The sequence below is a fragment of the Lepisma saccharinum genome, chromosome 4 (genome assembly GCF_977018435.1).
Source record: "Lepisma saccharinum chromosome 4, izLepSacc3.1, whole genome shotgun sequence".
Taxonomy (NCBI): domain Eukaryota; kingdom Metazoa; phylum Arthropoda; class Insecta; order Zygentoma; family Lepismatidae; genus Lepisma; species Lepisma saccharinum.
Window position 1 is genome coordinate 2,596,026 of NC_139232.1, and position 27,255 is coordinate 2,623,280.

General features: G+C 41.0%; 1 protein-coding gene across 4 annotated transcripts in view; it reads left to right on the forward strand.

Annotated features, from left to right (window-relative positions):
* Positions 1 to 27,255, forward strand: part of LOC145986359 (ecdysone receptor-like) — a 1,118,076-nt gene that overhangs the window by 913,606 nt on the left and 177,215 nt on the right. The window lies entirely within an intron of this gene.

The window sequence follows — 27,255 nt, forward strand, 5'->3', positions numbered from 1 at the left end:
GGGACTGGACCTACAGTTTAAAGTGGATACCGAACCAATTGTGCTTTCACCTCGTATCGAACCGGGCAACTTCGTTACCACTACGTCATCGGGGAGCTCCGATTCACGTAATTACTTCAAGAGCTGAAGCTGAGAATGACTCTAGCTGTCGAAACTACGGAAGCATTTTACTTCGAAGATGAAGTGTAGTTGGTTCTCAAAACTGAGGAACCTTTAACTTCAACCTGGAGGTCAGAATGACGTTAGCTCTCAAAAGCCTATCCAGAAGTGACCTGACTGATATCCATCGAGAAGATGTTCATTATCTTAAGTGTTCCAATGAATTGGAAAGAAAATTATGTCTATTGTCGAGATTATTGCCAAATAGAATTGACTGCGCCCAGGACCATGTTGGAGCAACAGTTCTCCAGCGTTACCGAAGTATTGTAAATAGAATTGGGACACTATAGTGACGATGATTTGTTGAATTAACATCCGGTTAGCGAGCTGCAAGTCCTTTGTGCCTCATTTGTGTTCTTCCGCTGCGCGAGGCACCAACCAGTGTTGCCAAGTTGGCCCTTTTGAGTACGTACTCAGCCCCAAAATTCAGCAAAAGCCCCAAGGGGCTTTTTAACTCCACAGAGAGAAATCTTGCTACAAATCTAGCCCTTTCAGTAATGAAATGTTTTTTTTTTGTTGGTATTTCAGTAAACTGCAACGAATAAGAAGAATTCACTTAACCGACCCTCCTCTGCACCTGCAAGCTCGTCCTGCGACCCCTCCTGGGGAGCAGGTGGCAAGTGCACATTGTCACTTTATCCCCTTGTTTCTGGTTTTGGTATGCTGTGTAGCCCGAGGAGGATTACGGATAACGTCGATTCCAGAAAATGCGAATCTTTGTTCAGTTGCATTGCATCTGGTCCATGAAAGTTCACAGAAGTGCGGTGCGGAATCGACGAATCGTTCGTAACAGTGAGGCTCACCCAGAGACTAGTTCGTGCGTGCGGCCGTGTGTGTTTGAGTGTACGTGTGCATATATATGAAGGAGGAGAGAAAGGAATATGCCGAAAATGTGTAATGCTTTTGTGTAATCTACTGCACCACAATTTAAGGGGAAATAAATTATTTAAGTTAAGAAAATTTAATTTAGTTGAGCGTATGCCCCTCATCTTGACAGTTGATTAGTTGTGGTTCTTGAGTTTCAGAAATTTTGCACCAAAACACCCAAGAAGTAACCAGATTTTTTTTCAGTGCGCAGCCGCACGTTTGTAAATCTAGCCCCTTGGATGTGAATTTTAGCTCCATTTTGGGTGCGATTTAGCCCGTTTTTCTCTCGTGCTGTTGGCAACACTGGCACCAACCCTAGAGTACAGGAACCTACGAAGGTCGTGGTTTACTGGCCGGGTCGGATGAAAGCCCTCGCCAATAATAATAGTTTGCAGGAAGTGCTGTTCTGAATTGAAGACCAATTGAAGTAAATGTGGCAAGTTGATAGATCCTTCTGGAATATCACAATTCCTTCAGTGTCGGTACTTTGTTATGAACAGTTCTGTAAGGTTCTTATTTTACATTTGGTTTTTGTTTCGGTGCCGTGGATGTTATCATGTACACTCTACCAATTGTAGGTTTTGTTTTTCTCCATCAAAACGAGGCTGGTGTTTGATTCTTTAATAAGAAATAAAAATGGTAGGTTCAATACTTATTAGTAGGGGACGGAACTTTATGTGCTTAAAAAGTCAGAAATATTTATTCTTTTATGTGTCATAAATGTTGAAAATATGTGATAAAAACAGGAAAATATGTGACAAAAATAAAACAATTTGGTAACAAAAACAAAATATTACATGCATTACACCTGAAATCAGTTTCTAAATGCTTACCTCTTAGGGAGCTAGTTTTTAGAAAAGTTGCAGTGGATTACCATAGTTTTTTTTTTCCAAATTCTCCATTGTAAATCTGTGACGATTATCTCTAAAAAGCATCTTATATTGTGCGAAAGGTCGCTCCACGTCAGAAGAAACAATTCTTGCATATTTGAAGCACGAAATGCCACTAACGGTGAAGTTTTCCAAAGCTTCCTCTTCCTCTACTTCACCTTCCAAAACACGTGCAATTTGGCACAAAGTTTGAAAACCTTGGTTTTTCCCAAATATTTCTGTACATTTAGACATTAGCACTTTTGCGTTAGATCCAGTGAGGGTAATTTTTCCCCCAATAGGATCGTAGGCGAGGCGCCAAAAGTCTGCCAGCGATCGTGTTCAATGACAAAACAAACCTAACACTCTCGCTATGAAAGAGGTGCGGAGAATAAACATTTTTCCTGCGAGGATTTCGAGATAGCTGAAGTCAATGGGCGATTTTATGTATTTAAAATGAAAATTCGCAAAATATGTATCTACATACGGAAAATTGGAACATATGTGTTTTTATGTAAGTAAAATTTGCCGTGTTGACATATAAGGCTATGATCAGAATTTTGGCAAAAACGAGAGTCTCTATCTTATCGCAGAAAAAAAAACATTTATTTATCTAAAGTTCCGTTCCCTACTTATTAGCTTAGCAGCCCATATTGTAGAACCTCAGATTCATGGTCTGTGTAAACTGACTTCTATTATCGAAGATCGACAACGTGTCATATATCTGCCGAGTTATATTACAGTCCCTTTTGCGAACATCACTCCAATCTCTGTGTGTGCGTATGTCTGTCTGTGTCTCTCTCTGTCTGCCTCTCTCTCTCTCTTTCTCTCTCTCTCTCTCTCTCTCTCTCTCTCTCTGTGTCTCTCTGTGTGTGTGTGTGTGTGTGTGTGTGTGTGTGTGTGTACCGACTCGAGTACGTTAAGTGGCCTACCTTCAATTTCTGTACCAAAGCTTCCAGGTTCGAGGACAGGGCATGGATGTTCGTTGTCTTTGTCAGTGTTCCTTCATCAATTTCATCTAATAATTATTCATCTCCATCGTCGCGATCAGCCAAAAGTGGCAGAAAAGTGGCGCTAAGTAAGACAAGCACAAGTACGAAACGAATATATTCTTGTTATTATTAGAATATTATCTTCATATTATTATTATTATTTTATCAATTCTAAAAAAAATAACTTTTACGAAAGCATATTACTGTTCATAATGAAAGGAAGGTTGTTGATTTTCTCCCCTCTCAAAATGATATAGAACTGTTCTGAAACTAACACTAAACAACTCTGACCCTTGTCGAACGTCGACAACTCGCTTGAAAAACATTTGAAAGGCACTTTCGTTCTGTATAACAATCCAGCATCACCGAGATCGTCAGTTATTACGGCTAATGCAGAAAAGACGGCTGGAGTGGAAAGAGCGATGACGGCCTGCCCGCTCCGTGTGTGGCAACGCCGCTCACATTAGGACCACACATGCGAATCCAAGGGCATGCATGGAGAGAAGGAAGCGAGCGTCTTGTTTCGCCGCTTCGAGACAAGCAAGCAGAAACTCGCATGCAGTTGCTCCCCTTTTACAAAAAAATCAGTAAAGACTTTTGCGTATTTATCTTGTGAATCGTAGTTATGGACATGACATCAGCCCAACAAGAATTCATATTGCAGGATTTATATTTAAGTTGAGGGGATTGTGAAAATGCAGTGGGTGGCGACGTCAGATATGTGGGTGTCAGCAGTCGAAGTGTACCATCATGTTGGCAGGCTTGCAGCAAGTTGAATGCTTTCCAAAACATGTAATCTAATGAGAGCAGTGTGAATGGCCTCATTTGAACACTTAATGTATGCTTCGCTCACTTTGTAAAAACTTATATGTAGGTCTAGAATTTTAATGACTTAACATATTTATTTTAGTAAGGGTGATGTGTTCCATAAGTATATAGAAAGTCATATTATGAAGAAACTAATTAAATTAAGGTGCTTCTCAAGGGCATATTTTGGCATATTTAGCCATTTCTGCGTGATAGAGCATATTTAGATGCATTTTCGGTCATATTCAGCATATTTTCGCTTTTTCAAGAAATATACAGTCATTTTCGAAGTGGATTCATTCTTACTCCCAGGTTCACTCGAGGGTATTTTTTTTTCCGCATCAAAATGTTTTTCATTATCATTTGAAAATTTACATAAAGTATTCATTGTGGATTGCAACTCAGAGCCCATAAAGTAAACTAAAAATACTACGAATGTGAAAATATCTCAGCATGTAGATATTGATGTTTCGAAACAGTCCAGTTATAAGGGCATATTTTTCAAATTATAGTGCATATTTTGTACCATTTTAGGTCATAAGATCATATTTTATTTTGCATATTTTGTACAATTTTAGGTCATAAGAGCATATTTTATTTTGCATAATTTGTACAAGTTTAGGTCATAAAATTCCTACCCCTACTTATATGTACAAATGACATATAGTCTAGTAGTGACACCAGTGTTGCCCACGAGACGAGACTTTGGCCTGTCTCGTCTCGTGGAAATGCTGTGAAATGCTGTCTCGTCTCGAAAATATTCGTTTGTCTCGGGACGCATGATCAATCTCGTCTCGTCTAGAATTTTTAAAAGCCTGTCCCGTCTCGTCCCGTGGGCAACACTAAGTGACACTAAAGAATTTAGTTTCGAACCCACTTGAGGTGCACAGCGCGCTACAGCACCAGGGGTCGCGGGTTCGAATCCAGGCCTGAGCATGGGTGTCCTTTGTGAGTGTCTCTTCATTAATTTCATCTTAGAAACACTCATCTTCACCCTCGCGATAAGCCAAAAGTGGTAAGGAAAGGCAAAGTGAAATAAATCAAGCAATCAAGACACACTCCATTTTAAAAACAAAGAAAATGTGTGCTTATTGGATGCGATTAACTTGAGCTGCCAATGATTGATTTGCTTTATTTTACTTCGCTTTTTGTGCCACTTTGGTTGCGAAGCTGGGGATGAGTGATAATGTGATGAAATTGATGAATGGACACTCATAAACATCCACTCCCAGGCCTGGATTCGAACCCGGGACCCCTGGTGTCGTAGTGCGATGTGATAACCACTCCTTCACAGGGGCAGACTAACTTGTGCTATCTCACTGTTAACCAAACAAGTGACTTTGAACAATCTCCTGAAGGAACCCTTGATATTGATTGGCAAGATGTTACAGTTGCTTAAATACAGTTACTGTATTCTTGTATTTGACGGTGCCTGTGTGTGTGTTTTGAAGTTAGCACAAACAACGGAAGACAGACGACCTATCTTCCGGCACAAAAAAGTAGAGCAAGTTTCCCTCCGCGGTTTTGAGGTTTAGCAGATTTGCTAGCGTGAGTGCGTGGCTCACACTGAAAAACAGTCTTGCTAGGACCCTTGTGCGCACTTCGCCAACCCACAGGAGATGCGTTCTGTGGTCTCATGTGTAAAGATTGCGGTTTATTTATATATTTTTTTACATATCACAGGGAGCGGGTGCTTTCAGCTCTAGCAACACATCAACAACTTTTTAAGAAGATAAGAGCGCGTTTTCAGCGTGTACTTATCCTTTGGCGGCATAATTAATAAAGAGAACAATTAATTGTGCGGCATTTAAACAAAACACTTGTCAGTTTTTGGTCTCGTTAATTGCGATGAGTACATGTAAAATACATTTACCACGTCAGTAATTGAAATACATATATATGCCTCGTGTTTTCGCCAACTTGCCATTTAGGTCACTATTCGCGCTTCTTTTCTTCTTGCTAAAGTTTACGCTCAGCTTAGCAGCAAAAATTTAGCAATTAACAGAAATCTAATTATGAATTTGAACGCAGTACTTCCGTGTTCATTTTATTGTATGGGAAATTCTGGCTATAGTTTGCAAGTAGGGTATAGACTACTTTGCTCACACTCAAATATGTAACATCGATGCACTTGTAATAGCATTAATAATATCCGGTAACTGTAACCTTCTTCTCGATGATAGACGTTGCTTCGATTAATTCATCCAGCAAATTTTACTAATCAGTGACGTCACCAGAGGATTTTGTTCGGATGTCCTCAAGGTGGAATAATTTTTTTTAGGTGTATCCTCCTTCAGTTATGGCTCGTTTAGATGAGAATCTCATTCTACCTTTTTTCTCTTTCCCTGTTTTTCTATCATTCCTTTACGCTCTCATTTCGATCTCTTTCTGCTTTATCCTGTTTCTCTGTTTTCTTTGTTTTTCTCCTCTCCTCGGTTTCTCTCTTGTTTGTGCTTCTCTTTCTACTGAGTTTCTGTATCTTATATCTGTCTTTACTTTATCCTGTATTCTTTCTTTTTACCTCTCCTATTACCTATTTTTTCTCTTTCCCTGTTTTTGTACACTTTTTTATTTCTGCCTCCTTCTTCTGTATCAAGCTGAGCTTGCACCCCTGGCACTCTCATGTTCATCTTGGTTTCACGTTGTATGGATGCGTCAGCCGCATGGCTATATGCACCACTTAGGAAATGCGAGTCAAGTTCATTTCCCAAATGCTTGGACATCAGCACTAAATGGAAAAACTGTGCTGACACTTAAAGCGAGACGTCAAAATCTTTCGATGGTCTTCACACTAACTTCCAGGAGACATGCATTCCTATGAAACGTTTCGAAATGTCATCACGTCATCTCCTCCTCCCCTCTACATACTTTGCAAATGAAGCTACGGCACCATTATAATTATCCAGCGCGTTAGATACCAGAAGAGTCCAGAACATTTCTCAACTTTACCCAGAGGTCGCAGCCTCATTTCCCTATTTGGACGGAAGCTAATGTTTATTTCATGTAGGAATGTTGAGGGGGTTGTGAAAGGGAGCCCCGACTCGTCCCACGATCCCGACTTTGGGAAGATGTAATTTCATTGTTGTGTCACTCATGAGCTTTACACCTCCTGTGCGTTTGCTCCGTCGTGTGTGACAGACAAGCCGGATTACAAGTTGCGCTCCTGTGCTCAGCACAGCTCCTTGCCAGTCAGTGATGCAAACCCTAGCGTAATGATGCTAAACCTAGCACAATTTCAGCTTGCTTGGCACCTACACCTCTTGACCAGGGTCTACCAGTCAAAAAAAGTAAAGAAATTATGCTTATCGTCAAGAATATTTTTTTTCCAGTATAGTGAAGTGAATTTACATTGTTACATACCTGCACTGGGATTTGATAAAATTTTATATTTGAAAATCTAAAATTGTTTTGAGTTGTGGTTAAAATTTGTTCACTTTGTTTCTTAAGAATTACATTCTTGTATGCGTCAAGTTTTGTAACAATATTAATAAATTAATGTGGCCAGCCCCCATCCAGGATGAAGTCTGAAGTATTAATTTTTACATACATTAATAATAATTAAAATAAATAAAGAAAATAAGATAAATAATAATTAAATAATTAAACTCTTGTTAAAGTGCAGCGTCAGTTTTCATCTTAACTGACCCTGTGGTAGGGGTTTTTCATTGAATAAAAATATATATTTTCTTAATTTCCAACTATATCTAAGTCGGGGGTGATTAAATAAGCGTTATAAGAAAGTAAACAAAGGTCAACAAAAAGGAAGGAAAGATTAAGAAAAAGTAAATAATTTTGGATTTGTAATTTTGGTTGACACCCTGCAAATCCAGCGCGATAAGAGACGCAGTAGCTTGTAGAACGAGGTGCGCGCAGCCCCTCCTTCCGCGACGTCGTAACTCTCGGTGGCACCGCTGTTGTCTGGTTGATCTGCGGCGTATTCCTCGCTCCCCACTTCCCTTGCCAGCATGTAGAGCGCCCGCCGTAAGAGCAGACGAGCTATAGTACCCTGTGTTTGCATAATTGGAAAAACCTAGCATAATTTCCAAACTTGCTTCTGTGGAAGGAAGAAACTCACTTGAGAAAACCATAATTTGAGGAAATGAGAAAATTAAATTATATCCTGATCTTATTTCCGGTTCAATCGCACCCTCTTCTCTTCATCTTTTCTTTATTCTCCCGTTTACCTCGCGAGGAACGTTTCATGGCAAGAAATTGGCAGAGAGTTGTGGGGCACAAATAAACCAATGTTTCGCTTTGTAGCCGACGAATCATCTCAAACTTTCTCTAGTGCAATGTAGATAGATGCATAACTTAAAATTATCCGAAACATAATTATAATAATAAATTACGGTTACTAATTATCAGTAATAGTAATAATTTATTATTATTATTACTCATATCCGAGCACAATTTATCAGTATTTAACACATAATTTCACAGATTAGGCAGCACTTTTCCTTATCGGAAGGTTGGCAACACTGATGCCAGTTCGGTTCAGCGCGTCGACTGGAGTTGTGTGCGGAGATCTCGTCCATACCCTGATGGATAATAACGCACCCTGCGTGTGTCATGGTTTATGGACGCTTGCGTCACGGTGCTTAGCCACAGCGTCTGGGTCCCCGGATTGAAAGTGTTTTCTCATACATCAGAAAGGGATTGAATATATATCTTTGTCACCATTTCTTTTTTTAGCGTGGACACCGACAGCTTGACGTATAGTGCATTCCACACATGCTTTGTGTGATAAGATTATGTGGCGACGTGTGTTAAAAGCTGTCGGTGCTCCATCCCCACGTTCTCGATTGGTCTGTCCTTTAAGGGAAAATGCTGTGAGCTCATTCCTCCACCCGGCGTAGAATCCGAAGAATTTGATGATTGTGGTCCGTGCACTGAAAGGTGGAAGGGGTAGCTTTGTATCAGAAATGGCACCTTTCAAAATATTTCTCGTATCAAAGGACCATGGTCACATTCCAAATTCTTTTTAAAAATTGTAATTATTTTAAATTTCGTCTAGAGGATGCAATCGAGACTCGATTGATTTACTTTTGCTGTTGTGAAGAATTTTTGATTTTGTCGTAAGCTTATTTTTCCCGGCTCTATAGCATAGCGCGTTAAGTTGTCTACTTTCGCTCTGCCATCAATTTCAATTAATAATCACTCATCCTAATTGTTGCGATTAGCCTAACGTTGAATAAAAACAACGGAAAATAACAAGAATACAAATACGTAAGCCTATTTTGTATCACTAATATCTACATAATAGTGACTATACACGACGATATCCTGAGTGCTACAGAAGTATTTTTAAACTCATATAATTAATTTCGATATTTAATATCAGAGCGGTTCCTACAAAAGTTTTTGTTGGGATTGAACTCCTGCGAAATATTAAATTGAACTCATTTTTTTGTATTTTCCTTATTTAATGTCTCTTTTCTACCATTTTTCGTTAATCGGGGCGGTGGTGATGGATGATAATGGAATGAAATTGAAGACACACTCACAAAGAAATCCATGGCCTTCGGTGGCGAGGTCGTGGGTCAACTACTCAGCGTGTCCAGCTTCCGAAGCGGCCACGGACATATAGCATATTGCGGTGTGTGTCTAGTTGAATGAAGAGTTAGATTGAAGATTTCAACAGAAAGCTAATCAACAATATTCATGGGGTATTGGAAATATATGCAACATAAGTATGCAAATATATGTGCAGTGTTTGTGTTTTCATTTAACGCAATAAAAACCCGCTAGTTTTTTGCTTTGTTATATATTGTACTGAAGTGCATTCTCATGCCACCATTCCAAATTCATCTCTTGTCTCAGTAGCGTGTGTTGCGTGCTGCCCATGAGTGTTTATGATTGTTTATCTCATCACAATTCATCCCCACCTTCGACATTAGCCAAAAGTGGCAGAAAAGCGAAGTAAAATAAAGCGAATCAATCAGTCAAGAAAGTTACAGCTCCTGAAGTGGAAATTGTTAAGTGGGGCGGGTCGCTCGAGTCCTGAAGAAACCTCGGAGAGCATACGGTTATTGTTTGCTCTTCATTATGGCTTTGAAGCAGCGGGGGTCGGGGTGCTTTGCATAAAATTTCCTAGCGGGTATTCTCCCTTCACTTCGACCACTGCTTAGTTGTACTTCAACCACATCCTGCCATGCCAATTGCATAATCCACAAAAGAGTGAACTCTAGAACACATAGTTTCCAATGTTTTGTCATCTTCCTCCCGTCACTATCAGAGGTAGCCTCATCCCATCTATTTTTTGACATTTGCTTTTGAATATGAACTTGCTCATTACCTGTATAACGAAGAAAAACTGCGCAGAAACATATTGGGCTAAATGTACTAGTCATTTGCTTTTTAAAATTGACGCTCTTGTTTCCCCCAGTGTCAGCCATTATAAGAAGGAAGCGAGTCTTGGTGATATATTAATTGAGTAGAGGTGAAGGAAAATTATGCGCTCTAATTTCGAACAGCGCCTTGGCTCTTCTCCCAATGCCAAAGGCCGTATTTTGGGATTATACGTTAAAACAGTCCGTTCCCTCGCATTAGCCCAGTTGACGCACAATGCGTGAAGGTTGGACGCGATGAAAGTTGCCTTGCCACGCTTCGGAAGACGCCATTCCGCTGGAGAAACGGGCGATATGCAAATGAACACGCTGGAATAAGAATCTGAATTTTGCTTGGCGTCTCCAGCCGTGAAGCATTGGCTCTGTTTTTTTTTTTTTATGAACCCTTTCTGATATTGATAATCCCTTTTGTGCGTGTCTTTGTTCCAACCGCAATTATGTTGCTCATTGCCACCAGTCCTACGACCCTGGCACAAGCAGTCTTCCGCCTTCCTGATGTTGGAAAGTGCCATCGAGGCAGCCGGGTGGCCTTGAAGCGCTTGGGAAAAGACTTGCTCTTGCTAAGGCTGCAGGGTTACCACATGAAGGATAATGCCTCTAGATTGAGGGCGAAGAAAACTGCTAAAATGTTCTGATAAGAAGAATGACATTTTTAATGGTTATGTTCTATATTCATGTATTTTAAAAAGTTTCCAGTGAGGAAAATTGCACGACCTCCTCTTGAACCATTGGTGTATATAAATCCCCCAAGTACCAACAAATAACCAATAGATTCGGGAATACAGCAACCACAAGGGGGGAATGCCCCTCACCCCTCTTCAAATACCACTTTTCTGTATTTTGGAATGGAAGAATTGAGTATAATTTGCTGTTGACTTTTATTATCACATAATGTTTAGAGCAGGGTAGATGTATACGTACAAATATCGTTTTCCAGCACATTATTGAAAATATTTTCGGTTTTGTTCTTTCGCGTTCGACTTATTGCGCGAATGAATCTACGTTCATTTCTAAAAACAGAGCTTCTATTCCTATTTTTGTTACTTTACGTCTCTCTTCTCCCACTTTTGTCCACTCGCGACAATGAGTAGAATTGATGTTTAGATGAGATTTGCGAAGGGACACTGACGAAGAAAACCGTACACAGGCCGAAACTCGAACTGAGGTGGCGAGATCTAAAGTCGCCGACCACCAAGCTTTAGTTTAATTTTCTGCCACTTTTGGCTAATCGCGAAGATGAGGATGAATGATGAAATGATGAAATTTGTTAAGAGTATAAAATTGGCTAAATGTTCTAGGCCGGATTTGACCTAACAGTTTATATTCTGTGACTTTGTTGTTATGGATTGTGATGTTGTACTGTTGTGAGAGATGCTTATTTTATAAATAAAGTGTCTATTCAAGAACATTTAGTTTAAGTTAACAATTTAACAATTAAACTACATGTTCTTGAAAAGACACTTTATTTATAAAATAAACATTTCTCACAACAGTATAACATGCACACCATTACTTGACAATCCATAACAACAAAGTCACAGAATATAAACTGTTAGGTCAAATCCAACGTAGTACATTTAGCCAATTTTATACTCTTAACAAATTTCATCATTGCATCACAGTGCAGCCTGAAACTTGCAATGCAAAGTGTATGTTCGTGCATGTATCTTACCGTGCATAATTAACATAATTTTGGCCGATGAACTTCCTCCTGCTCTTTAGCGCATGATGCCATTGTCAGCCAACAGAATAATTATTGCAAGCAACTCGCCAAAGAATGAATTTTGTTATAATATGGAAACACTGTTTTTGTCTCTCACTTCAAGCAGTCATGAACCGCCTACCGTTCCCCAATCAGGGATCTTGGAACCGGCTTATATTCATTTGAGTCTCCTGGGTATTGTGTGGTAAATTACTGCATTCTTGCGGCCAGTGGGAGTTAGTCTTCCCCTTGTCTGGGGAGGTTTTTACCTTCGCACACACAGGTAGCTCCGGCCCTCGGTCCCTCCAACCCTCTTGTCCTTCTGGGGAAGGGTGGAAGTAGGGCATGGGGCTGCGTGGGAGGAAGGCTTCCCTTTTCATTAATAAACCCGATGGTTCACCCCCTGGGACAGGTGGCATCTGAAGCCGACCCTGAGGACGGTTCCTATTTTTAAAGGAATCTGCCTGTTTGGATCTTCTAGAGGAAGGAATGCCTCTCCTCGTCCAGAGAGTACGTATACAATATCTGCAGTGCCAGATCGGTGTAGGGTTTCAATGGTGGGCAGGTGGTGCCATTCTTGCCTCGAAATCGAAGGTGGAGCGCGTATGCTGCTCGTGGGAAATGCTCGTAAAGAGGGGTTGTTTTTTTGTCAGCACCCCCTTATCCCCCACCCCCGTGCTTGTTTTTGGAATCGTTCTTGGAATTAGCGTCCTCATCGTTTCAGAAAACGTTCACTGTGCGTGATGGAGCTTTTCGGAGAAAGCGGGGATCGATTCTGATACGTGGAACTTCTGCTTCTCTTGCAGATTGTTCGCCAGTGCATTGTTGTTGATTTGGTTTGTTTTACTTCGCCTTTCTGCCACTAGCTAATGGCGAAGATGAGTTTGAATGGTGATATGATTAAAATGAAATTCATGAAGGAACACTCGTAAAGAACACCCATGCCCAGGCTGGAATTCGAACCCGGGACCCTCTTTCACAGGCTTGCATTTTTTCTATGGACCGTACCTGTCTCTGTCTCGAATCGATAACGAGACGAACCTGCAGTCTTTTTCTGTCTGTCTCCCTCAAAAAATGTAAAAATGAAAGTACTGAAAAATTATTCAAAACCATGAAAATAATTTGAACAAAAAACCTTATCATGAATCCAGAGGGAAAATTCCCCTTTCATCATGTATCCAGAGAGAAAACTCTCGTCTCACCATGAATCCAAAACAAAAATTCCCTTTTCACCATGCATCCAAAACGAAAATTCCCTTTTCACCATGTATCTAAAGGGAAAATTCCCTTTTCACCATGTATCCAGAAGGAAAGTTTCCTTTTCACCATGTATACATAAAAGATTCCCACAAATCATGTATCCAGAAGAAAAATATGTTTCTTCATATTAAACTACATATATAACTCCTCGCTTTATGAAATTTGGCCAACATCTCCTTAGATATGTCTTGTGCTAAGTCGCTCAGTGAAGCAATTTTAATTTCGATGAAATATTCCTACATTTGCATTGTAGACGTTCTGGTTCGGCAAGTCCCGAAGTGCATCTTCCAACGTGACTGTGTACGAGTTGCCATATAAGATCATAAAGATGGCAGAATGATTTTCTTTCGAAGTGCTTCCATTACCTTGATTCGCATTTGTTGGATTAGTAATGCAATTAAAATCTTCCGTTTCATCGCGCACCGCCACCTGGCTACAGAAACGCGAGGAGTACGCTTCGCCCTATATAAATCATTCGCTGTGACACACTTTCAACGCTCCGCGGGTTACTTCTGCGTTCGAAAGCGACGTGGAAATGCCACGACCTGACATTCTGTTCTGGCAGACGCTGCTCTCTCTCTCTCTCGCTCGCTCGCTCTCACTGGTAGCGGTTTCTACCACGTTGCATCACTTGGTGTCTGGTAAATATTCCGTAACACGGGGAAGCAGTCTCACAAACCACTATCGTGATTACTCCAAGATATTTTCCAGAAAATCGACGTGAAAATAATCCTTTGATAGAAAAATGATTGAAAACAATGACGAAAAGAGGTTAATAAACTAATTTGATCATGAAAACTTTGTAGGTTGCCCCCCCCCCCCCCCCGATAGATATTTGCAATCAGAAGGAAGATTCATGTATCCTAGGCGAAATTCCTACTAATTATGTATCCAGAAAGTAAATGTCCCCTTTTCATGTATAAAAGGGGCAATTTCACTAATCATATATCCAGAAAGAAAGTCTCCCCTTATCATATATCCAGAGAGGAAAATTCCCCACCATCATATATCCAGAAAGGAAAATTCCCCACCATCATATATCCAGAAAGGAAAATTCCCCACCATAACATATCCAGAGAGGAAAATTCCCCACCATCATGTATCCAGAGGGTAAATTTCTCTCTCCATCATCATGTATTCAGAGAGGAAAATTCCCCACCATCACATATCCAGAGGAAAATTCCCCACCATCATGTATCCAGAGGGGAAATTTCTCTCTCATCATCATGTATTCAGAGAGGAAAATTCCCCACCATCACATATCCAGTGGAAAATTCCCCCAGCATCATATATCCAGAGAGGAATATTCCCCACCATCACATATCCTGAGGAAAATTCCCCATCATCATGTATCCAGAGGGGAATTTTCTCTCATCATCATGTATTCAGAGAGAAAATTCCCCATCATTATATATCCAGAGGCGAAATACACAACTAAGTATGTATTCAGAAAGAGAATTCCGTCTGTCCCTCGGAATAAATATGTACCATCGTCCTGGTTGTACAGTGAGGGTGTCGATGTGTATGGTTTCAACTGTGGCTAAAAATTTACCAATCTAACTTTGAACCAAAAGCAACCAGTGACTAGAATGGCGACTGACGCTCCTCAGTTATGAGAAAAGTTGAACTATTAATGGCGAGAGCATACTTACTGCCCAGATGTTCACTTCATTGTAACTTGTGGCACTAGTAGAGAAACAGTTCCTTTTGGCCATCCAAGTCCTAACAAAAATGTCCCAACGTGCTTGACAGAAAGTATGCGGCAATCAGGTGGGAACTTGCCTGTTCCGAAGTGTAAAAGTCTATTTTAGTAAGTTCTTGGCGAGTTAGGAATCTCGTTTCTGCACCCATTGTTCCCTTCTGACAGCCTTAACCTCTTCACGTCTGCTTTAATTTTCGGTTCGTTTACGCCTTGAAAAAAACTCATTTAAATGAGTTGCGTGAGAAGTCTCTCTTCTTGCGTAACGCACATTCTGAACAATGCGTGGCTCCTGTACAGCGAAGCTTATTTTTACCTGTGTGAAAAGAACGCTTTAATTAAGAGGAGCATGGAATTGGACAGTCACTGGGGACAGGTAAATCTGCTTCGTGGTTTCCACCGGAGAAAAACTTGACATTTTTCTCACCCGAAACTTTTAGATTAAAACATGAATGTTAATTAATGTGTGAAAAAATGGGGCGGTTGCCCTCATAGAAATCAGTAAAGATAAGCGACGATAAATAACAAGTATGTAAAACTTTGCCAATAGGGCGTTATATTAAATCCTAGTGCAAACGTTAACAAACGTTATTGATTTAGTTGTAAGCTAACATTCTACAAAGAACAAATTTTGTGGACGGAGCAGTAATTACGAGACTGTCTTTTTTCGTGTGACAAATCCACATAAATAAACACACAACTACCGTGTAAAATAATGACTGTAAAGTAACAGCGTGGTCTTTCAAATACTCGATTCTAATGGAAGAGAACACCCCCTTTTGGTGTGAACATTTGGTTACACCAGCACCATCTTTGGCGTCTTGTTACACCATTGGCTGTCAAAGCAAGTAGAGAGGTCTTTAACACCCTACTAGGTGTTATATCACACAAATTGTGGTACCTCCTCCCCGATGGCGCAATGGTAACGTCGTTGCCTTATAAACAAGAGATCCTGGGTTCGATACCCGGTGAAGGCACATAGTGGTCCGAATCCCATTTTAAACTGTAGGTCCAGTCCCGATTAACCTCACTGTTCATAAAGTGGACTTAAACACCACAATTTCGTTTGAGTTGGTGTTTTATTTGGTTGCAACTCGGTGGTGTATATTCACATACATACAGAGTACACCAAAAAACACAGTCCGTGTTTTGTCCTTTTCCTAGTACGAATATAGGAACACTACAGAAATATGCACATAAATTAAATTTAGATTTTGCACGTTCTGATAATTATGTCATGGCAGGTTTGAACATGGGAACCAATCTTATCGTACTGCTCCAGTAAGAGCCGGACCCCGTGAGGAAGTGGTTAGCACATCGCGCTAAGACGTCAGGGGTGCCGGGTTCGAATCACGTCCTGGGCATGGGTGTATGTGAGTGTCCATTCATCAATTTCATCATATCATCACTCATCCCCATCTTAGCAAATTAGCCAAAAGTGGCAGAAAAGCGAAGCAAATCAGTCAATGTTCCAGTAAGACATTTCCAATATTAACAAACATTATGAAATTGATATCTTTGCGCGTTAATCGAAAGCCGAGCACCGACCCGGTTTGTATGTGTGTGTGTGTGTGTAGCATCCTTCTTTGGACCGCAGACCGAGGAGGTCCGTAGAGAACTTGCTTCTCCCCGTTGCACAAGCGAGTCAAATGAGCTCGTGGAGGCCGCGCCTGATGGATTTGTCCTTGCCTGTCGACGTTTATGTGGACTGAACGCGTGATGGATTTTATGAAAAATATGTATCCACATTGTGCACAAAGACCGTGTCGAGAAACGTGCGTAATTAACGATTACTTTAAACGGAATGGAATGATGGTGTCCACTGGTGGAGATGGTTTGCCACTTGGACGATCCTGGTTCGATCTAAATGGCGGGATTTTCTGATCCACCTCGGTTTCAGGTGGTGAAATGACTGTAGAGCGTCCTGATCCGTAATTTTGTAATACCATCCACAATGAAAGAAAGCGCCAGAGAGAGAGAGAGAGAGAGAGAGAGAGTGAGTGAGTGAGTGCTCGAGCAACTATTGTTCACGCCCCTTCCCCCCTTTTCTCTCTCTCTCTCTCTCTCTCTCTCTCTCTCTCTCTCGGCATATACGTCGTAATTAATTCACCAATTGATTGCTCTGAAGTGTATCAAAATCAGTGTTCAAATAATACTGGTTGTAAAAAAAAAAGTTCAGACGCCAGAGCCTCGCTAGGGTCTACGGTGCACTTCGGTGTTTCCATCCCCTTACACCACATGCGATTTATTAATGACTTGTCCTTCATATCGATATTGATAAGGGGCTTCTCCCCGTATATCAGGACTGTTTATTTATTTATTTATTTACGACTTTGTTTACATGGCGAAGTTAAGGCATTAATGCCTTCTCTTCCACTTAACCATTAATTACAGGGATCATTTTTTTCTTTGTAGTAAATTGTATACAATTAAAAAATTAAAAAAGATAAATGAAAAATAAAATAATAAAAGAAAAATAAAGTAATGAAAGTAAAATGAAACTAAAAATGAAAGCAATACAGTTTGAATACGAGCAGTCAAGCCCTGGATTAACCATTAATTACGTACATTGCTCATTATTTTTACTAACACAATGAAAAAATGTAGCTTAGAAGAAATTAAAAATAAAAGCAATACAGTTTCTACATGCACACACACACACACACACACACACACAAACACACATTCACACACAAGCAAATAGCCTTAATGCCGAGTCACCCACATTTTAATTATATCAATCCACGTTTACAAATCTTTGCTATTTACATCGTAGGGTGGAACCACAAACTGTCTCGAGAATGTGTAGAGCAAGATTGCGCATAACGGTAGAGAAGGGACGAGGGCGACTGGGCGTTCATTGGTCGAGCCGTATCGAGTCACTACTTCGAGTCCCCTGGGGGAAGCATAACATGTTTTCTTCGGCGAATTTGGGCAGCGTGTGGGACAAGTGGCCACCCACCATGGTGAGGAATTTGGGGAGCTACGAACGAGTAGCGTAACCTGGTTACGGAAACCTACAAGAACGATTATGGGTTCGTCGTGCTGACCGCACGTCACCCCGTAACTGGTTGAATGACATCCCACATCGGGTCCCGACCCTCAAGGGCTGTTGCGTCACCGGTTATTATTACGTAATTCATGTGCTCCGATCCGCGAGTTGCTGTCAGGGCGTTCCTCGCACAGCAGACCCGAAAGTCCCGAGAATCCCAGGGGAGTAGAAGGTCGCCGCTGCCAGTAACCGTGACGTAAACTTGGCGCACTTTGCCAGCTATGAAATCTATGCCAGAATCTCCGGGTCATTGCCTACATCATGTGCCCGGCCGCCCTCGACGCGTGTTCGCCTGCCGCATCCGCTGGACGCCTCCCAATGCAGAAATCCCTCGGCGAAACTCTGGTCTGGGCGCGAAGTGGTTCCCGCAGAGCAAATAGGGATTTAACGCTTTCGCTGAATGAAATTCCGCCGGGATGGAAGTGGGAAGGGAGGGGCAGGTGTAAGTAAGGTGGTCGGGCGCCACCGACATTTAATTAAACCAAGGGATACGTGTGCAGGAATAACTCGTTATTTCTTTCTAAATCCCGTTGCCATCCGAATTAGTTTCTAAAATGAATGAAACGTCGTTTTATGCTGGTTGGGTTCCGATGAGGATGTATGATGAACCCAATGACAGGAGAAAAACAATGATACAATGCCTTACTTACGGTTCGAACTTGAGACTTCTGGCTTCGTGCCGCTTTGTGCTAACCACTCCGCCACGCAGGACGGCTACATATTAACCATTGCTGTATTAATTTAATAGACTATGCAAGGTAAACTAGTGTCCAATGCCTCCACACTCACTCGTGCACGCGCACCCCCCCCCCCCATCCCACACACACACACACAAGAGTGGAAATTTTCTTCAGGGCTGTGAACACGCATGGATTTGTAACAAGGAACTGAGAATGCAAGGGATTTAGATGAATGTTAACACTATTTCTAGTATCAATGTGCAAACATCACCATATTGATTTGTATTATAATTATACTTCTGACGGAAGAAAATAGAAACCAAAAGATTGATTGATTGATTTGCTTTATTTTACTTCGCTTTTTCTGCCACTTTTGGCTAATTTGCGAAGATGGAGATGAGTGATGACATGATGAAATTGATGATTGGACACTCACAAATATCCATGTTCATACCGCGATTCGAATCCGGGACCCATGACGTCGTAGCGAGATGTGATAATCACTCCGCCACGGGGGCCGGCAGAAACCAAAATAATTGCAGTCTAGTACGGTATGTGTGATAAACGTGCAGTAATACGTTAATAAGTTATTGGTAAAACGTGTACGTTTTTACATTTTTGTCATTTTAGGAATAGCCTAATTTTGTTTTTTCTTTCTTTCAGGTGAGTGTCACTTCACATCAGATTTTGTAGTTACTTCAGTAGCCGTGAAGCCTGTGTAACGCAGACTGTACATTAAACGTAAGTTTCCAATATTCTCTTATGTGCATACTTGAAAGAAATTGTGTATATCATTGAAATATATCTTGCTCCTTACCCCCCTTTGAGGTTAGTCAACCCAAATAACAGTAAATCAAAGGGTCACATGCCGTTAAATATATAATTTTCTCTCCGAATGTGCGATTCTAAACGTGTGTATATGTCCTTCCATTGTATGTAACGCTGTGATTTGTAATGCTATTGGGGTTGACTACGATTAAGGGTTTTTGAGAACAAGCTATGTAAACATTTAATGAAAAGATTCTCTCGTGTTATCAACCAGGTGACTTGTGTACAGGATTCCAAGCTTTCGAGAGCCAACGTCACTCTCATCGAGAGAATATGTTCATATTTCGTCGTCAGGAAAGCGTGGTAAAGCTTACGTGAAAATATGTTTATTGAAAATAAGGTGGTCTGTAAGTGATTTATTTAAATAACTTTGATTACTTGTACGGTCGTTCGCAAATACAACAGTAGGCAATATTTTTTTTTTGTCTTTACCTTATTCAGTTTTAAGTGGTCTTCCTGCTGGCGCAGTGGTAGCGTCGCCGCCTTGTAATGAAGGGGTCCTGGGTTCGATACCCGGTGGAGGCACACATAGTGGTTCGGATCCCACGTTAAACTGTAGGTCCAGTCCCAATTAGCCTTAAGGGGCCTCCCCCATGGCGCAGTGCTAGCGTCATTGCCTTGTAATCAAGGGGTCCCGGGTTCGATACCCGGTGGAGGCACAAGTGGTTCGGATCCCACTTTAAACTGTAGGTCCAGTCCCGATTAGCCTTACTGTGCACAAAGTGGACTTAAAACAGCAACTCAAACCAAACCAATTAGCCTTACTGTGAATAAAGTAGACTTAAAACACCTAATCAATCAATCAAATTATTCAGTTTTAAGTAATGCAGTTGTACAGATGGCGCAGACCTTGTCCTCCGATTCTTTGGCGTGTTTGTTTCAACCTTGCACTTTGTAACATAAATGGAGTAAACATGAGTATACCGTCACCGGTAATATAAGTAGGACACCTGTATCCTGAAACACCCACTTCCTGCATGGAGTTATGTGTGTTGCCTAACTGTACGGCGATAAGTGGATTTTAGTAGCAAAACAATGGCAACTTCTACCACCGCCGTCGAGTTAGGCAACACACACAACACTATGCAGGGAAGCGCTTATTTAAGAATCTCGATGTGTCATTTTTAATGTCTGTGGCTGTACATGTATTCTGTTATATTTAGACACGATAGGTGAATCGCGACAAGGATTTCCGATACCACTGAATATAAAATGACAAGGAAGCACCCGTGATCTTAACTGACTGTACCATGCCAGCAACATGGGGAAGGGGGGTCTGGGGTGATTGGGAAACTCCTGGGAAAAACTGTCAAAGCCGCAGAGAGCAAAGGAAATTAGTTTTACATGTTCTGATTATGGTTAGTTAACATTCACATAAATTTTTAAGTTCGAGCTTTTTGTGAACTTTCAGTTATTAAAACTGTCGCAGTACTTTATGTGCACCCTGTACGCAGCTTCGTTTTCATTTGATGAGCATGCAATTTTCAACTCTATGTCGGCAGCTGTGATGGAAGTGCTACCGCCAAGGGCTACTATTAGCCTTGCTGTTGTAGCAAGATGTGATCTGGTCCAGAGGAGCGTTGTTATTGGTGGATTCGCCATTAATACTCATTTGCTGAACGCCGAGAGAGGGGGACGGGGAATGATTTGTTGATCATTGTTTCGGTAGTGTAGGTAACCTGTAGTACATTTTATATTTAAGGGTTGTGTTCCTCTCCGTGACCTTTTATGGTAAAGCCGTGAAAGGTCAAGCAGCGCGGGCCATAAAGTCGCGGATTTCGCGTGCTTCGGTAGAACAATGCTTTCTTCAGTGTTGCCAACCGTTTCTAAAATATTGTAATTCTGGAATAAGATTGCCCTTGTATTGATTCTCTTGGCTCTTTCTTTGTTATAGAGTTCCATATTTGCCGAATTGTTCGGATATCTGTGGGTGTATCCCCAAGGTAATATTTTTGTGTAAAATATATTTTTATTTTACACTCTTTCTCCTGCAATAATTAATAGAAGGATGTCGTGCATCCAATGAGAGGTGTAAGGGGTAACCCCTTGTAAAGACACCTAAATATCAACGTCTCTCTGACGTATTACACCCTGGACTGCTGTGTGTACACAGTGGGACTTACGTTGTGTCCTGTTCACATATGTTTGTGATTGTCGTTTCATCTATTTTCTCTTACCACCATTCATCCTCATCTTCGCGATTATTCAAAAGTAGCGGAGAAGCGAAGTAAAATAAGTCATTCATTCATGCATCAATACATAGAAGTATACTTTCACAATTGTATATTGGCAAAACGCCTCAGCCTACTCCTGATAATTCAATTGTGCAAGACACAGCTCTAATTTGTTTAGTGATAGAAAATTTACACACACACACACACACACACACACACACACAAAATAAACTAGGAAGCAAAGTTTCAATATGTCCCCAAGCAATATTTGTCAACACTTTCTATACACTTTAAGTAGAGAGATTTTCAAGATCACGCTTCAGAAAAGAAATAATAAGACAATAACCTTTCGTCTGCCTCAATGTCTGTGTCATTCACAGCGATCTGGATCCTAAATTTGCAAACATTTTTACCAACAAAATTTCTACAGAAAAAACCCTTGTCTGTATCTTGCTGCAGTGCAAAACGTGATTTTTTTAATGTTATAAATCGGTGCATCTCGATTGTTTCTGCGTGTGATACACTGTTGCCACATCGTGCCGGAGTTGTATTAGTCGGAAACTGTCTACTTTCCTTTGGAGGGACGCTCGGCAACGCTGCATGGTGAACGTTGCCATGTCGTATGCTGGAACCAGAAATTCTTGGCCCCATCTCTCTTTGCCTTTTCGTATCTACGGCAACAGCGCACTTCTTCCCAGACGCCTATTCTCGTTGTATAGATTATTCCTTTTGAAAATATTGATATGTTTAGTTTGAAACCCTGTGCACATGTTCCCGTGCGGAATGGTTTCAATAGGAAAATATGGTGTGGTGTGTGTTCGGGGCGCCAACCTCGTTCGGTCAGCATCACTCGAGTCGCGTGATGTCTGATAAAAGCAGGCTTTTGCCAGCTCGCCATTGGGTGCCTTGGTGGCGAAGAGGGGTTGCGTGCTCTCGCTAAATGCATGATATTCTTCACGTGATAATTTGCATTTCGTCGGGAGAGAAAAGTAAATGTTGTTTACAATGTGAAAGAAGATACAGTTTCACCTTGTCTAACATGTAAATTCAGGTCATTTGTGGGTCTAAACTTAAAAGGGACGAGGTTGATTTGATTGATATGCTTAGTTCATTTAACGTCGCTTTTCTTCCATTCTTTGGCCAATCGCGACGACGGGGATGAATGGTGAGTTGGATGAAGAGACTATCACAAACACAGTGGGCTATAGAACACCTACCCCACAGAAGACTATCCTAGCAGTGGGTTTTGGCGCCAGAGACTCGTCTGCTCAGGGTGTACTGCGAGGAAGGGAGGTTGATATTTGTCTGCCTTCAGAGATCACGTACCTCCCTACAAAATTTCTTTCCCCTTTTTGGAAATACTATTGTAGATTCAGCATTCTTTCCGATGAGTCGCTTGATGAGGCAGGCATAGGGCCTCCCCGACGGCACAGTGTTAGCGTCGTCGCCTTGTAATCAAGTGGTCCCGGGTTCTATACCCGGGGGAGGCACACATGATTCGGATCCCACTTTAGAAACTGTAGGTCCAGTCCCAATTAGCCTTACTGTGCATAAAGTGGACTTAAAACACCAAATCAATCCAATCCAATAAATTATCTGTGTGTGCACTGTTTGTGGATTCTGAAAGTCATCCACTAAAAGTTTTTAGTTTCACAGTGGGTAGTGATATATCAACTGAAAATCTAATTTCAATGAGAAATTGTTTTGGTACAGTAAGTGAAGTTTATGTTGTTGTTTTTTTTTCAGAAATAATGCACGCAGTGGTGAAATACTAAAAAAAATGTTGCATTATATAGCAGACAGTAAAAACAAACTATTGTCGGTGTGTGAAACTAGATTTCTAGAATAACATGATTCACTACATGTTTTTGTAAAATTTCTTCAGTCTTCTCAGTTAAGTCGAGCTGTCCGAGTGAACCATCCCAAGCAATTGGTCTAGCCGCAGTTGAAAAAGGGACTTTCTTAATTGTTCTCTTTATCTGTGAAAAGGTTTTCAGTTTTACTGCACAGTTGTCAAAGTATTTAGAGACCTCATCACAATTTAGCCTCTGCTTCTTCTTACCCAAGAAACGTCACAGAACTGCTTCAGAGACTATGGGAGATTTCAGATGAAGGGTTCAGCCAAATAAATCGAAATGCTTCTGAAAAAGTGTCAACAAACATTGAAAACTGAAATTACGATTCCAAGAATAACAAAACACACACACACACACACACACAACGAGATAATTATCCTTGTACTATTGTAGAGGGGGGACGTGCCATTGGCCTTGGATGGGCACCCCTGGCTGGACACCCCCCCCCCCCATTTTCTTTCTGGATACTCCCCTGAAGGCAAGTGGATTAAATTTTGCCTGTGATTTGCCGAGCTTTTCTTACGACGAAGAATACGATATAATAAATCACCCTCGCTACTTATCTTAAATTGCATATCTTATTGTTCTTAACATTAATTACGGCTGAAATGTTTTAATTTTAATGCATTTTTCATGAAGAAAACTAACTAACGCACGCTTCGCTGCATAAACTGCATAATAATGGTAGGTGGGAAAAGCTTCAACGGAAGGAAGGCTTTAGGCAAATCGCCCAGTCGTGACGCGTATTCATTCTATATTAGCAAGTCCCAACTCGTCTAAAATTAATTATTTTAATGGAATAAGGTATGAAAGAGAGCGCGAGCTGTAGTTGCTACGTGTCCTTGGAGACTCTCTGCACCCCTTCTTCTATCGAATCAATTCGAGATAATGTTGCTTCCGTTGCGAAGTCGTTAGTACCGTTCCCTACGACGACAAGGGTCCCGGGTTCGATCCCGGCCTGGACGTGGGTGTTCTTTCTGAGTGTCCATTCATCAATTTCATCATATCATCACTCATCCTCATCTTCGCGATTAGCCAAAAGTAGCAGAAAAGAAAAGTAAACTAAATCAACAACAATAAATATCGTTGTTGCAATAACAGTCGTACTGACTGCTTTCGTCATAAGGTCTGTTCCCACAAAGAACAAAGCATGTAGTTTATGACGTGACTGAAATTTCATGTTGTTTTCAGTCAAAGGTGACAGAAGAGGACACGCAGTAAGAAAGATGCAATACAAAAACACCACATATCCTTCGGTGTTATGCAACGTGCCGATCTGTTGTGCATTTGATGTTGCTTGCCGTACAGCATTCAACTTTTTTCTGTATTATACGTCTGCACTCCAGACCACTTTTGCTCTTGACCGTACGTGTGGATGGCATTAAATGTGGCAAGGAGGTATGCTGATATATTTCTTTTTCAGTTCGTGCAGTGATAATTATCGTTAAAAAAAATAGTCGTGATGGTACACCTCGATAACTCTCCATGGGACCGCATGTCTGGGAAACAGTGGCGGACGAGGAGGGTTTTTCCTGTTTCGTGGGAAAGGAACTGCTCACGGTTCAGCGGTCTATGTGGAGCAACACAGCGATGATATCCAGTGCGCCCACTTTCCCGTCGAGGCAAATATGACGTCATGTCTGTGTGGCGGCGGTGTTTGCATGCAAGACGCTTGCCAATCACATCCCGTGCATGCTGGCGTGGGTGTCATTTCGCATCTCCAAGCGTGCACCCCCCTCCCGTCTTTCTGGTGCTGCTTTTTGTGGCCCCTCCTCCGTCATCACTCACGAACCACGCCTCCGTTGCCATTTTCTGCAGATATGCGAATCCAGCATGGCCTAATGAGTAGCAAGGTGCTTCAGCAATGTTATTTTGTTTCCTACTTCCCTCCTATTATTTTACTGGTGTTATTCATAGATGGGACACGAGTGTGTATGTTTGGTTTGAGGACTGACCCCTTTTTCTTAAACAAGGACATTTAGAGGATGGGAGTTAATTTGGACCTCAAGATGACATGTATAATGGAGCCGCTGTACTAACCCGGTGTACAATCACAGCGCAGAACGGTTATTTTGACAAAATCCTGCTTGCCTACTGGCTGCTTTGGGAAGGGAAAGTTTAACGTTGTCGGCTCTTACCCAAGCGGTAGGTCTAATTGGTTGTTTGACCGCGAGTTTCTTAGCAGGTAAACGCGTCAACAGAAGGTCACTGCCATAAAGGCGGTCTAAATGAAAATTCAAAAATATAACTCGACAGGGGCGGCGCCAAGAGTGGGGTCAGAGGAGCCATGGCTCACCATGCTAAAATAACAAATTTTGTGATAAAAATAAAACGAAAGTGCAAGAATATTGATAAATATGACAGCGAAACCTGCCACGAGTCGAATCCAGAATCTCAGGTTTCAAGGCTAACTACTATTCCCAGGATTATGGAGATCTGAACTGAACGAATCAGTGTGTCTGCTTGATGTACATGCATGTGGAAAGTTGCAAGTTCCAATATCGCGGCTTTTAATTCAGGTACTGTGGCGAAATGGACACGTTAGGGAATTTGGTAGTTTCCTATCGTGGTTAGAAGGTATAGTATACGTGGATCTGTCCTCCATTACGATTGTGCCATTAAATTTGCTTAATTGGCATTGCTCACCTACCTAAATATGAAAGCGGATATCCAAGGACGGGAGTAATGCATTGTAAGCATTTTGTTCGAACTTTGGAATGCTTGAATTTGTTATTCTCTAGAAGACAAAGAGGCAATAATATGCGAAAATCTGTTTCAATGAGCACTTACAATTCAAATCCGCTCTGTAAATTACTTTTTCATTGATATTTTAACTTCACTTCGTGTCCATCAGAACATGAGACTGAATGTATGCCTTCCAAAGGATATAACAGATTTATATCTTGCTCATTTAATTCGAAATATGATTTAGGTCTCGGGTACCTGCTGCTCATCCAGGGGTGTCTAGTTCGACTTTCTGATGGAGTTGTTTTTCTGACACCAAACCATTATCTTGTCTTCACGATTAGCTCAAAAGCTAGAAAATAGACGCACGATTTACGTGAAGTGCAAGAACGGAAGTACGAAGGTGTTCGGTGGAGACCATTGCCCAAGTAAAAACTTGTTACCTTGTCGATTATGCAACATAAATTGAACGTTTTAAAAATGTAACAACAAACTGTACAAAGAGAAAGGTTGTTTACAATAACCAAAATATAGGTTGTGGTAAGCAAACATTTGTTTGAAAGGGCCAGAAACAAATTATTGATAATCAGAACCTAATTATTTTATAATGGTGCACATTTGTTTAGAACTGTCAAAGTCCAAATCACCACATTTAGTAAAGGTACCATATATTTTGTCTTTGAATACCAGATGTGTTTTGTTGATTGAAACAATTAGAGAGGAAAGAAAATGTTAAAAATGATTGATATCGGGGGAAAAAGTAAGGATTTTCCAAATCTTAACATATGCTATCACAGGAATATTGGTTTTTAAGCAGAGTATATTATTAAGTTGATGCAGGGTGGCTTCTCACCGGGAATTCTGCGTGAATTTTTCTCCGTAGACGTGGAAAATTGCAATATTTATTATTTCAAGATCCATTGAATTTATACATAATATGTATCAATGCCCTGAAACACCTTTTTACACAGTTTAGCCATTATTTTTATCGGCGAAAGAATAAGAAAGTAAGTTGCGTGGAAAATAAAACAGAATTTTCTCAATCCGTTTACTTTGCTAGTGTCCTTTGCAGAACAATCTTATCTAATCGACCGAAACTGAAAGTTATTGCTAACTATAAGATATCTTGAAGTTGATAGGTGAATTTGAGTTTGAAATTCTTATACTGGGTGAGTCTTTTAAAAAAGGCCCCGTGGAAAATGCGATCCTTGCATGTAGGCAACCCTGGTACACCGAAGAGAAGAGCGGGTTAGAGAACAGTCCAGGATATCGGTGCCA